The sequence below is a fragment of the Uranotaenia lowii genome, chromosome 2 (genome assembly GCF_029784155.1).
Source record: "Uranotaenia lowii strain MFRU-FL chromosome 2, ASM2978415v1, whole genome shotgun sequence".
In the NCBI taxonomy this organism is placed as follows: Eukaryota; Metazoa; Arthropoda; class Insecta; order Diptera; family Culicidae; genus Uranotaenia; species Uranotaenia lowii.
This window is the reverse complement of record NC_073692.1, coordinates 257,966,592-257,980,881: the sequence shown is the minus strand read 5'-3', so window position 1 is coordinate 257,980,881 and position 14,290 is coordinate 257,966,592.

Genomic DNA, 14,290 nt, shown 5'->3' with positions numbered 1-14,290 from the left:
TTAGTTTTATTATTTAATTATATTTTTCAATGATAAATCTGTTCGAGTACTTTACTGCTTCCCAGTCTTTTCGCAATGAAAACCGGCACCGTCAACAAAAAAACGCGATTCCCATCACGCAAATGGACTTGAGTAAGTTGCTCCATTTTCACCTGTAATAACACTGTCAATAAATAATTGTTAGCGCACGAAGGCTAGTGCAAAATTACTCAGCCGTCTTAAGAAAACGAAATGAAATCCATACAAATTCTGCAGTCTTAAGAAAACAACACCTTTGAACTGAAGCAACAAATAACCAGCTGTTTTTGACAGTTCACAGCTGCATGTGTGATAGGAACCGATGGGAGTTATTCAGCAAAAATTGAAGAATTCCTTTTCACAGCCCAAAGTGAAAATCTTGAGCTGATAGATATGTGTAGAAATAATGGCTGCGTCGATTCAGTTAAAAAACATAGTAGATTTATGATTTTGACATGTGAAGTTGAGATTTCGATTAAAATATATTTTACAGATAATTCATGTTCTCTCCCGCTTGATGGAAAGATGCACAATCTGCACAGCGCAATAACAGATCCTTAAATCCTTACAAAATAGTGCAGTGTGTCAAAGCGCTTCAACAAGAAGAAAATCCAGTAGTTCAAAGTTCACGACACTGACATTTTTACGATTAGGTTTATGTAACTGCATTGTATTCACCATGGAACGGTTAATTATAAAAGTTGAATTGTATCCTATTATGCTCTATTTGTCCTATTTTGATTTACTGAACAGTTATGAAGACGAGGAATACCTCTTCCAAAGTAATACAGCAGGCGTTGATGACAGCTGGTAACTATTCTTACCAAATCAGTGGCGACACCCCATGCGAATTTGTTTCGCTATCCGAAATACATTTCGACCAGCAAAGTCAACATTAAAAGCGGTTTGCTTGAAAAGTAAATGGAGAAACAAAACTAAATGTGTAGATTCACGTATGCTGCAGAAACGTAACGACAACTGCTGATCCTAAGAACCCTGATCGGTCAGGGAAAATAGAGGCCAGTACTGGTAATGATGAGGCTACTTTAGCCAACGAGCTTTAAACACACACACACACACACACACACACACACATAGTCATTTCGATGGGCATCACCGTTTCTGGCTATTGTGAACTAACTTCATGCATTCTTCCTCAGCACATATGCATCAACAACTGAAAGAGCTGGAGTTAAGCTGCCATTGCATTGGAACAAATATTTCTGTTGGACTGCTGTCTCGGAAGTGGCGAGAATGCAATCGGTCAACCGAAGCATGCAAGTTGCTAATACCGTAAATAACAACTGGCTGGAGGAATTGTTGGAAATAAAACATCAAATAACGCTGGTGAAAGTAACCCTCAAATGCATTGGACAACAGTTGATGCCTTAGTGGCAAGTGATTCGATGAAACCAGAAATATTTGGAGCGATGGAATCAACGAAACAACTCAAGGAAACGGAGCTTAGTAGAAGATAAGCTGATCGCGTAAATTTTGTGAAGAATATTGATCACGAGTCGTTGACTGGTTTTAAATGAATTTATTTTCTGTTTTGAAAAAGGACAGACTTAATAGCGGCCCGGTATCCAAACATAAGGGACCATTGCGCCTACTCTGGTTTTTTCCTCAATTTTTATAACGTTGGTTGGGAGTTGGTAAGACTGAGATAATTTTGAACGATTGAAATTTGAACCTTTTTTTTTTCTTAGGTTTCGATCAGGTCGCATGCAATGTAATATAATCGCTGATCTATTGTTTTTTTAGTCTTGTACCAATTTTCCGAATTGTTATCTGAGAGATATTAGGAGCATGCTTATTTATACATAAGTAAATAGTCAAATAGTTCATACACAGTAAAGCTCAAATATTTTTTATAGAAAATAACCAAACGATGCAGTAATAGAAATTTCTTCTAGAGTACCGTAAAACGGGGTAATATTGATCACCGGGGTTACATTGATCACCCCCGAAACTTTGATCAACATGATTTTTTTTCCAGATAATCATCAATAACTATAAATTAAAAGTCAAAAACATCTTCTCGATCTGAAACATAAATTAAAAAAATTATTTTGATTGGAGACCATTTCGGAACCTAAAAAATGGTCAACATTATTGAATTTCTCTTTCAATTAACAGAATTGCGAAGGATGAAGTTATTAAATGCATTTATGATTCCAGCATATCATATCGAAACGCAAATATTACTTCCCCCTTAATCTCTTTCGGGTCCATTCCTAGCACTGGAGCATTTTCGTAAAAGCAATTGCGTCTGGAAATCAGCTTCCAGTAAGCATTGTGGACATCTGTACCTTATTCAAATCAGTTCCATTGAGTCAAATAATAAGTGTGTGTATCCTTTGTCAATTCAGCCAGGAAGAGCCAGCCAGCATTCCATTACATGCCAGAGGCAATGGCGATTGCCATCGAGAGATATTTGATTCCTACAACATGTCGTCCGATAGAGCTGAAGAGTCACATAATTGAGCCGCAAGACAATAAATAGCAATGGGACTGGATGGAAGACAGAAGAAGAACTCTAAGCTAAGCCCGGTGGGAGAATTACAAAAGAGGATTTCCGGTGGTTTTCCACTTGTCAAGTATCGGAGGAAGCAAAAGTGCCTCTCCATTTGTGTGGTGGTGCAGTCAAGTGCATTTTCATATGACCAGCAATGTCCAGATTACAAATCTGAAAAGGGAACTTGATAAAGGATGATTTCCTTGGGTGGGGTGCGCGGTGCGGTGAGGAATGGGAATACGGGAGGATGTCAAGGGGGATCGAATTCAAACACAATTTTAATTTCCTGTCCGTTCTTTAATTGAAAACCGAAAACTGCATCCATCCACCGAGCAGGAGAATCGGTAACCACTGATTCGAAACAAGAGGAACCTAACCTCAGATCAGTCCCATTATCATCCGGTAAAATTGTCCCGGCTGGTACCAAACAAGTGAACAAATGATATTGTGGCTATCTATTCTATATTTCGGTTTCCTGTTGGTTGATAATCCGATTGATCGGGTAGTTTTCAACTTTTCTCTACATTGAAACCAAACCGTATTGACTTTAGCACCGGGGAAAGGCTTGGAACACGGGTGTAACAAATTACTTTGAAATGGGATTGGGTTATTTATGAAGTTTTTTTTTAAGGAAAAGCTTAACCCTTTAAAACCTTAATTTGGTCGGGATTTGGTCAGACCAAACGCCAAATTGAAAAAAAAAATAGTTGTCTTTATCAGCTCATGCAAAACATGTTAATAAAGGGTGATACAGTTAAAATTTGTTCAAGGGAAAATGCGTGTAAATCGGTGAAATCGTTTATTTAAAAAATCAAATTAAATTTCTTTTTCAAGTTTAATTAGTATAAAATTCAGAAAAATATTCAATTGGGCTTCCGCTTTTCCAAATCCGAATTGCGCTAAACCCCTGCCTTCAGATTTTGTACAGCCACCTTGCCCACCTCCTTCGCCGCAGAAAGCCAGTTTGCCTTGAGCTGCTGCTCGTCCTTAGCAGTTTTTTTTGGTCTTCTTTAGAGGTTCCGCTTGACAATTGCCCAGTATTTCCGAATTGGGCGGAGCTCTGGCGTGATGGGAGGGTTCTTGTCCTTGGGAACCACCTGCACGTTGTTGGCGGCGTACCACTCCATGACCTTTTTACCGTATTGGCAAAATACCAAATCCGGCTTCAAGGCAGCAAACGTTTATTCAAACACTCTTTCACGTGAATTTCTTGGTTGACAGTCCCGGAAGCTATGAAAATGCTGCTTTTCAAGCCACAGGTACATATGGCTTGCCAAACCAGATATTTCTTCGCGAACTTCGACAGTTCAATGTGCTTGAAAATATCTGCTACCTTTCCCCTTCCTTTTGCCGTAAAAAACTCCTGTCCCGAAAGCTGCTTGTAGTCGGCTTTGACGTAGGTTTCGTCGTCCATTACCACACAGTCAAACTTCGTCAGCATCGTCGTGAACAGCCTCCGGGATCGCGCTTTGGCCGTCGAATTTTGTTTATCATCGCGATTTGGAGTCACTACCTTCTTGTAAGTTGATAGTCCGGCTCGTTTTTTGGCTCGATGCACGGTTGTAGACGATACACCCAGCTTATTTGCGGCATCTCGGAGAGAGAGGTTAGTGTTTCGCTTGAAACTACCAGCAACTCTCTTTGTCGTCTCCACAAACACTTAAATTACATTTGTAACGGTTTATTCGGCAACTTTAAGCGATTTTGCCAGCTTTGCGTGCGAGTAGCTCGGATTTTCGCAATGCGCGAGCAAAATTTTGATACGCTGCTCTTCTTTCTTGGACTGCATTTTGACAACTGAAGAGTGAATTCCAAAATCAAAATAGGAGCAACATTCTACACACACAGACCTTCAAAATGAGGGGTGTTCAGGTTTTTTAAGTGCAAAATTGAAAGAAATACGTCAAGTTGATATTGACCAAATTTTGACCGTATCACCCTTTATGCGTGTGTATGTAGCAAAAGCAAAATGATTGTTTCAATCCACCGACACAGGCAATCAACTACCGACCAAGATGCCCGACTTTAGCAGCTGTGCGTGTGTATTAGACTGGCCCATAGCAAAAAAATCCTTATGTTCCACGCGGCACCCCCTAGGTTGGTGCCTTTAGGTGAAAAAATGACTTTCTGAAGGTTTCAGGTCATTTGGCAGAAGCACGAGCTGGCGCAAAGGACTTGAAATTTGTATGGAGATTTTCGGCAAAATGTATGGAAAAGCGACCCACTTTCACTCTTTGTGTCCTAAAATATGTTTCCAGTATGCTAGAAAGCTCAGAATTTCAGGAATTGTAGTTTAAACAATGACAAACAAGTTTGTAAAAGATTGTGACGCAATACGAGTTGACTGTGATGAGTTATTTGCAATTGAAAGTGTGATTTTTTTTGCATTTCTTTGATTTATTGTGAACGGCGTATGGGTTTCATAATCGCACTAGCTTGATCGCATAGTCACACAATGAGAATAACAAATAGAAAGTTTGTGTCCTCCGCAAAGTTGCGAAAAAAGCTCTTACAAACATTATTGTAAGGCATTTAGGCCTTCGAAGAGAAACGTATGATGGTTAACCTTCCAAAGCTGTTCGCAAAATTTCCGTACAAATCTATTTTAGATAAATTTGACCTGTAGTTAACGTAAGTTCTCCTGGCCGCAAATATTGACCGATTTCGATGAATTTTAATTCATTGTATAGATAATTTATTCTAGTTTCTTAATATTGAAAAAAAAATTCGAAATATTTTACAAGATCACCAGTAGCTGATTCCGAATGAAAAAAGTCCCGAAAAAGAGCTCTTTTTAGAATGCTTGTAACTTGTGACAGGTTTCAAATATTGCGCTGATTTTGTAATATTTAGTATTATCAAGAATAAATCTATCCAAGGATGTATAATTTTCTGGTGGTCAAAAGGAAGTTTTGGCCGCTATCCCTAAACTTCCGGTAGAAAAAAATCTTACTCCAAAAAAGTCACCCAATTTCGGCTTTGCATTGCTGTATCTCGCTTACCAATGGACCGATTCTCTAAATTCAATTTTTAGTTTTTTTTCGTTAACTTGATCATTATTTTCGTAGAACATAGTTGGTTCCTCAAAAATTTCAGTATTTCAGTATTTTGATAGCGTGATTTCTCTAAAATTTGAACTCAAATAGGTCACTTATTATATATGGACATACTTTTTGTGTGGTGTTTTGAAAATTTGTAGCAACGTTTTTCGAATTTTACTGAATGCTGCCAGATTTCAGCCAGTTGGCCCACGTTTTCAGCAGGTTGGTGTACAAATCTCGCAGTGCAACATATCGTTATTAAATTCCATTTTTCAACTGAGCGTGATAATATAAATCAACCAGTGTAGTGTCAATAGCTTGATAACAGACTGAATTTGTTGGTTTGAAGACTCTCAGAAGTTCGTAGCATTATAATTAAGTTCAAGTTCGTGTAGCTATTTATTTCTGAGAGTGTCCTACCATTAGGGTTAACAAAAATCAAAGAATGAGTGTTTAGAGTTTAGAGTGTATACGTTAAGCGCGCACGCGGGACAAAAACGTAAACAAGAAAAAACGAAAAGAAAACAGCATCGTCGAAACCGTTTCAGCAGTTGTGTTCGCCATTGCATTGTAACGTTCTAATTTAAAACTTGGTTTATTTGACACTGTCCAAACCAATACGAAATACATGTAAAATAAAAGATTAAATAATTAAATAATTTCAAAGCAAATAAAAAACTAAGAAAAAGTCGATACAGATTTCCCTCCGTGCTCCAAAGTAGCTGAAATTAAATGAAACTGAACCTCCTGTTGTTGCTCAAAATATCAAGAAAGTCGTGCAAGGAAAAGAAGCTTCAAGCAAAGCCAAGCTGTCAACGCATTTCCGCTGATGGGCGTCTTTTTTATGTTGTGCTGACCTGTGTTGACGTGTCGTCTGGAGCTCCGGTTCGGTGAGCGAAACAACTTTTCACCACGTGATTCGACAAAAGGGTCGTTTTCGACTCCCAAACCCAGTGACTGCACCAAAAGCCGGTGAATAAAACGTCGGCCCAAGAGCGGGTGAATAATAAGTTACGCCAAAGGGAGCAGCGGTACACTAAAAAACTCTTCGCACTCCATTCTGCACGATACCGGCGAGTGAAGCGGGATTATCTTGTTGGACAGCGGCACAAAGCGATCCGCAATCATGTCGCTGACGCCGCAGGAGTTCTTCCCAAACAACTGGTGGCAAAAAAGGCACGCCAAAGGAAGCAGCGGGACGAAATACACAAAATTCGAATCTGCAAGTTACCGTAACGACGTAAACTCGGGGGAAAACCCACCGTCAAGCATAAAAAGGACCAAAAAAAAAAAGAAGACCCAGGAAAGCCCCTAGACAAAGGTCCTTGCTAGTGTTTTCTTCAGCCATACCAGATTCTTCTTTGGTTACTTCGGCACGCAACACAGGGTGGTCGGAAGGTGCGGCAAACAAGCCGGAGCGAGTACCGAGGAGCTCGAGTTCAAAACAGCCGGTAGTGCCAAGGTCGTAGGCACGAAGCTGCTGAGGGATCGGGACAAAAGGAGTCCGAGGGCACTGGGATCGCAGAAGCGCAGTGGTGCCTAAACCGATGACTGCTGTGCTGAGAACTAGCAGTTTCAAACATCGCGGGAAAATCGAGGCAGCCGGAAAGAACCAGGACCGAAAGCCGAACCAGATCCGGATCTGTGAGCCGAAAAAGGAACTGGACAGACGGGCCAGACGAGCGGAACGAAAATCGTTGCAGTGGAGCGCTCGGAAGAGCGACTCAAATTTGTGGTGCGCATGTCGCAGCGTGCATCTCCAGTTTCCGGGAGCAAGTTTCTCCCTGTCATCTCGCAACCGAAGCGTGGGAGTTAGCCGGCTCTGCTCATTGTGTCATTGTGTGGTCCAGTGGCGACCGCTTGTGACCAGGAGGATGAGCGCTTTCACTGCACGTTCGATGCCATTCCGGAGAGGCCTAGAGGCCAAATATAAGTGCCCAATTACGACTTGTTTCAATATTGCTAATGTCTAGTGGGAGGAATTTCCTGCTCTTATGTTTCGGGACTCGTTTTTGTGCCACTTCTGGCTTTTTCGAGTCTCGTTTTTGAGAACGGAATTCCCGACGCCGTGAGATTCCAACCATTTGGATCCAGCCGGAAGCAGTCTACGGAAGTGCTCCGGGCAGTGGTGCGTGCCCGTGGAGCAGAGCAACCAGCCAGTGTTGCTCGATATTTCCCGTGATATTCAGCTGTGATAAACCTGTGTCGTCCGATAGCTGTGAAATGACTGTTGTGTGTTTGGAATTTAAGAAGTTTGTGAACTATGGTAGGAAAAGGGCCCGTGAGTTAATGTTAAGCTAGCATAGTTTTTTAATATGTCGAAAGAGTAAATTGTGATTGAATCCACAAAGATTTGGGTTTTGCGTATTTGTTTTTTGGGTAAGAGTTAGCCGTGCAGCACACACTGAAAGTCAGTGGTGCTCAATTTATTTCAAGTTTAATTTTATCGTTGAGGAAAACTTTAAACATTTTTTTTCATAAATTGCATAGCCACAGGGGCTAATATTAGGCTTATTAGACACTGTGGATAATCAGTACTTTTTCAGTTTTAGCTTTTACAAACTACAACCATTTTTTTCTTCTAAATTTTGAAAGATATATAGACTATCTGTACTGCTGCTTTACTGCGATACTGCTGCTCATGGCTAGTCCGTCAAATTTGCATTTTCATCATTTTTGAGTTTATCTTTTATATTATCGGTAGTATTTTATGAAAATTAATCACCGTTAGTCATGCTTGTTAAAAATTCATTGGCCTTTTCAGTGAAAAGTACTCTCATTTTTAAATTTTATTTAGTTCGTCTTTGGTTGGAATACAGTACAGACTATAACTTAAAACTAAGAAATGTTGCTTAATCTCAATTTAAATCTACGTTTACACATATCAAAGTTAAACAGATGGTGCACGGAGTAAAAAACCTTCACAACATCTATCTATGGGATGGTTTCAGCCATATGCAGTACATACGGTGATACGGTATCCAGAAGAACTGACGTTGTCGTAGTGTCCTCGTGGATATGCAAAGGTTGACACGTTCTAGTACGTAAGCAGGGTCAACACGGTTAGTTAAGACATCGAAAATAAATGCTTGTTGAAACTCGGTACGACGCTTTTCAAGAAACGACTGCGCTGCAAGATATCGCTTGTGGGGCGAACCCACCCGGATGCAAAGTTATAGAAGCCGTGTGGAGAACATCTCTCAGATTTAAGCTTTTTTCTCAGATTTGAGCTTTCATCTTCAATGCTCTCAAGGCAAAAAAGCTTAAATCTGAGAAAAAAAAGTTTAAGATTCACTAACACTGAAGGTTGAATTTTGGGTGCAGCAAAATCAAAAGGGCCTTCATTTTTTTGAATTATGATTCCATTCCATTTGTTTTCTAATGGCAATTTGCACTCCTGTAGCTAAAATTTTTAATGCAGGTTCGAAAATGTGGCAGTATTTTGTTAAACGTTTCTCTAACATAAGTATTTTCTCTTGGAGAGTGATTATGAGAGGTGACTGCAAAAGGTTTCAAATCTTTACTATTGGGGATTTTTTTTATTATCTGACAATTTGCGCCGGGGGTCTTCAGATTTTCCCAAAAATTGAAAATCTGGTTCATTTTTGCGACTTAAAAACACATGTATTTTTTCAGATTTCTAACATTTTTATTTTTTGAGTTAGCTTCGGTTAGATTTTTTTAAGTTTAAGTTTAAGTTTATTATTCGAAATTACGGTAGCCTCAAAGTTACATGTAACTGTTGTACAAGGTCAAGGATAGGATTTTTTTGAAAATAAAAAATAACCATTTTTCAAAGCTACATAACTCTGTTATTGTTCAACGGAAATTATAAAATAGCACATCAAAATGCATTGAAATTTTATCAGCTTTCCAAATAAAATAGTTGAAAAAAATTAAATAATGACCTTCAACATGAAAAGTTGTAAATAAACTTTAAATGGCGTCTAAAGGTACCGTCTGCACCAGCGAATATTTTGCAAAAAACACCATTGTATAGCTCGATTTATGATGCAACTTTCATCTGAAGACACCAAAGTGGGCCATTAACACCTTAAAGAGTTATGAAAGAAATAATGACAATAAATCTTTTTTTTGCATCGAAAACAAACAATGGTCGAACAACTGCACTCACATATGGAGATAGCGCGCACTTCTAACAACATGGAAACAAAAGAACTTACCAAAAAAGGTAAAAACACTACTTTTTCGTGCTTTGTAGAGTGTTTGCAGCAAAACTGACTTTAGATTTTAACCAAAATTCTTAGTATCGCATTGTTAACGTGATGTAACTAATAATGGGAATGTTGCTTTTACAATCTGGTCATATACTGTATAACTTATTAACTTTTCGATCAAAGATCATTGTGAACCATAATCAATGCCAATAGTAGAAGGTTCAGTACCTGTGTTTGGGATCACAAAAATGTGATTAAAAATGAAATATAGATGAAACATAGTTTTTATATCGGGAGCTAAGCACTGAACACCAAAATCATTTCCAATTGATCAAAAAAGTATGAGAAAGTGGCACAAATGTTGTAGAAATAATCGAAGAGTTCAGTTTGGCCAGCCCAGGCTGTAAAATGATGAAAATATGATACTTTTGCCGTATTCGTTTTCTACATTTGCCCAGTTTTGAGGTTTACCATACTAGAACGAACATAATTCGTCGTCAGTGTTTTGCTACCTCGATCGCTCACACACGAATCTTCAGTGTTCCACCATCCATTTTAAATCAAATCTGGGGGATTACGGATGCAAAACTTAGCGCATAAACTTCTAAAAATGACAGTAAAATGTGCATAACTTGTTGTGACCTGGTGCAAAAATGGGTATAAACGAATACGTTATTGGATTTTTGGATATAACATGAAGTCAATCTACCGCTCCTACTTTCATAAAAGTCCCATATGCAAAAACAAACAAGCGAGGAAATCAGCTTTTTCTGTTACATCAAGTGAGTTAAAAAAATGTTTAAATGATTCAAAGCAATAAACCAAAGCCTATTTTTCCGAAAGAAGCATTGAAAAGTAACCAAATCCGTGGTATTTCACATATAGGACTGTTATTCAGGTATATTTCATATAGGACAGCCACGAATTGATATTTTTTTTAAAAGTTCTAGAACAAAACCTCTTTTTTAGTGTTTTATTTTGAAGTCTTATGTTGACCTAAAATGACGAAAATTCATATGGGACTGTTATGCGAGTAGGGGCAGTCTGAAAAGGACGAAAAAATAGTGTTTATTACCTGCTTCGATAAGTTATTTTGTTTCCATGTTGTTAGAAGTGCTTGCTATCTCCATATGTGAGTGCAGTTGTTCGACCATTGTTTGTTTTCGATGCAAAAAAAAGATTTATTGTCATTATTTATTTCATAACTTTTCAAGGTGTTAATGACCCACTTTGGTGTCTTCAAATGAAAGTTGCATCATGAATCGAGCTATACAATGGTATTTTTTGCAAAATATTCGCTGGTGCAGACGGTACTTTTAGACGCCATTTAAAGTTTATTTACAACTTTTCATGTTGAAGGTCATTATTTAATTTTTTTCAACTATTTTATTTGGAAAGCTGATAAAATTTCAATGCATTTTGATGTGCTATTTTATAATTTCCGTTGAAAAATAACAGAGTTGTGTAGCTTTGAAAAATGGTTATTTTTTATTTACAAAAAAAATCTGTCCGAAGCTAACTCAAAAAATAAACATGTTCGAAATCTGAAAAATACATGTGTTTTTAAGTCGCAAAAATGAATCAAATTTTCAATTTTGGGGAAAATCTGAAGACCCCCGGCGCAAACCCGTCAGATAATAAAAAAAAATCCCCTGTTCTCATGTCCTCTACCTTGTTTTGAAACAAGCTCTTCTCTAAAATAGGATTGTTTCCACAGAAGGTCTTAAAAATAAAGTTGAAAGTAAAGGTTTAAAATGTTCACTTTCTAGCTCAGATTCAAATATTTAGTAGGAAGTTGTGAAAATTTATTGTCATTTGTAGCGTCCAGGAGTGCTTTTTTATTAGTTGGCTACACGATTTTGAAGACGTTTATATATTTATTTTTTTTCTTGGTGCAATCAATTGTTTCATTACATTTTTGTTTTAGTTGTTCAATAGTTTGTGCGAAGAATTTAATTTTTAAATGGTGTACATGAATTTAAACGGATATGAAAAATAAAATAAATGACTTTGTCATACACATTCCGTTTCCCGTTTCCTTCACAAGACAAACGACTATTTTGAAAGGAGGCCAAATGCCAGAGAGCCACCGCTGTGCGTTTTATTGTGATTTAACAATGGCAGAGAGCCGATGACAAAAATCCTTCGTTCTCCATCTGACTCAAGTAGTACACTGGTTAAAACGTCAGATTGGAAAAACGATATAAAAATGGTGTTGTGAATTCGAATCTCACCTCCATACGGCACTTTGTTTTTTTTTTAAGTTTTCTTGTTTCTGGGATTAATTATTCAATAGGATGAAGCTCCCATAAAATATGTTTCTTGTTTCGCTTGACTGTAGTGGCCACGCATCATTTTGCTGGGGAGCTCGAGTCTTTATGCCAGTAGTGCTATTTCAATAATATCATCTTTGGCACAGTACACTTTTCAGCGCATTTTCGGCACAGCTCTTGTTTTTATGGTAACTGGACTAAAGAAAAAAAATTCATATTTTCATATTTTCTTGTAAAATACAGAGCAGAAATCAGGTCTCATTAAAACTTTGTTGGCGAAGCTTCATGGAATTGGTGTTACTGTCATCGTTTTTATGTTCAACGGGTTAAACACAAATGTCAGAACTACCAACGCATAAGGAGCATCTTTGAATTATGACGAAAACTTCAAAACGTACTACGACAATCCCATTACAAAAAACCTATTTATATAATTTTGGTTATTTGCCACATGCTGAAATAAGTGCGCAACACATTGGCTCTAAAAGACGAAATTAAATCAAGCACAGGCTAAATTTAATGGGAATATTTATTGAAAATAAATTATTTCCGAAATTTGAGCTAGATGAAGCTCTCAAAGCTGTCAAATAAACATTAAAAAATGCGAGTAGACTAAGCAGTACAAACTCTGAGCAAAACAGTTGCTGAGGCCCTTAAAGAGCTGTATTAGACCGTGGAGGCATTTGATGAGAGCAACGAGACTTTAGAGTTCATTACATTATTTAATGATCTGTTCGACGTTAACAATTCCAAACACCAACATTCAAAAGGATTAAAAAAGGCCAATGAATGAGAACACTTTAACATGTTTCCGAACACTATTGAACAAAGCCAAGCAGTTCATGAAGCTTAAAATTCTTAAAGAAAAACAAGGTGAAGAAAAATATTTTAAAATGTGTTATTCTGTAAATAATTTTTACTAAACGATGAAATGATTCATACTATTTATCTAGGGTAGCAAAAATGAGTAAAACTGGTTTAAACCGGAATGGAGACCGGATTTATAGTATTCCTGGTAATCGAAAGCTTTTTATGTATGTCTGAACCCCGTGTAGTTGATCTTCAAAAAATAACGGACATCTATTGGTGTAGCTAAGATCAATTGGAATCTTTTTCTGCTGCAATACGCTACAGAGACGGCAACAATAATTATCCCTCAGCTATCCAATTCTGAGTAGCGTAAAAAAGACTCATTGTCAATAATGAAGTGACTTGGTCAGCAGATGCCAATATCTTATATTTCGACGAGTTAAGATTTTGGAAAGTGGACGAAAAAATAAAATGTTATCTCAAAGATATCAACAAGGCTAGAGCTGAGTGAAGCTTAATTTTTATACCTTCTTGTATTACAGTGCTTGTGACTTCACTCAGGGTCGTTTCTACTTGTCAAGCAACACATAGAAGTTCATTAATAATTATATGAGAATGAATTTATAGCTTATTAGGTTTTTAAAATATAAAACACACAAATATCCGGCTATTGATAAAACTCCTCCTATGGGTAATATCAATTTGCTCGAAACAGTTGACCTAATAATAATAGTAAAAAAAATGGTTAAAAAACGTTTTTCACCTGCTAGTAGCTTTACGACAGCTAAATTTTTGGCAACTTTCGATGCTGCCACTGGTCTTGTCTGAAAGTGCGAGGGGACTCCGGTCCATGTTCAACAGCCACACGGCAGCAAGAGTTTTTTTTCATTTTCCCTCAAAAATGATCGGCCGTCATGACTTGACGCGTTGCGCATTGAATTTTCGATTGCATGTGTAACCTCTTTGTCGCTATTCTTCGAACTCATTTCGATTTTTGGAAAGTTCATTTTCATTTGCAATGGGCCAACATATTGATCGCACCTTCAGCTCTTCTGTCGCAGCGACGCTGGGATTCGTGACCGTTGCATTTCCGGAAATCTAAATCAAGGTTTCTGAAAGAATCATCAATGCAAATGGCGGAGTGAAAAAAAATTTTAGACTTACCTTATTCCGGATTTGGAGTTGTCTCGGAGATTCGAATTTAGAACACAGTTAAAATTAATACTGAAATGAAAAGATAAAAGTTATAATAAAAATATTTTTAAAATGAGCATTTATTTGCCGTACTTGACAGATCTTACGAAGGTCGAGGCGAATTCCAGCCGTAATTCTCCAGAGACGCTTAAAAATGGAGGTGTTTATACAGTACGTTGGTTCATCTTGTTTGAATATCATACGCGTGAATATCTTAATGTGTAGATGTTATGTGATAGATTGCAGATCATGGATTAA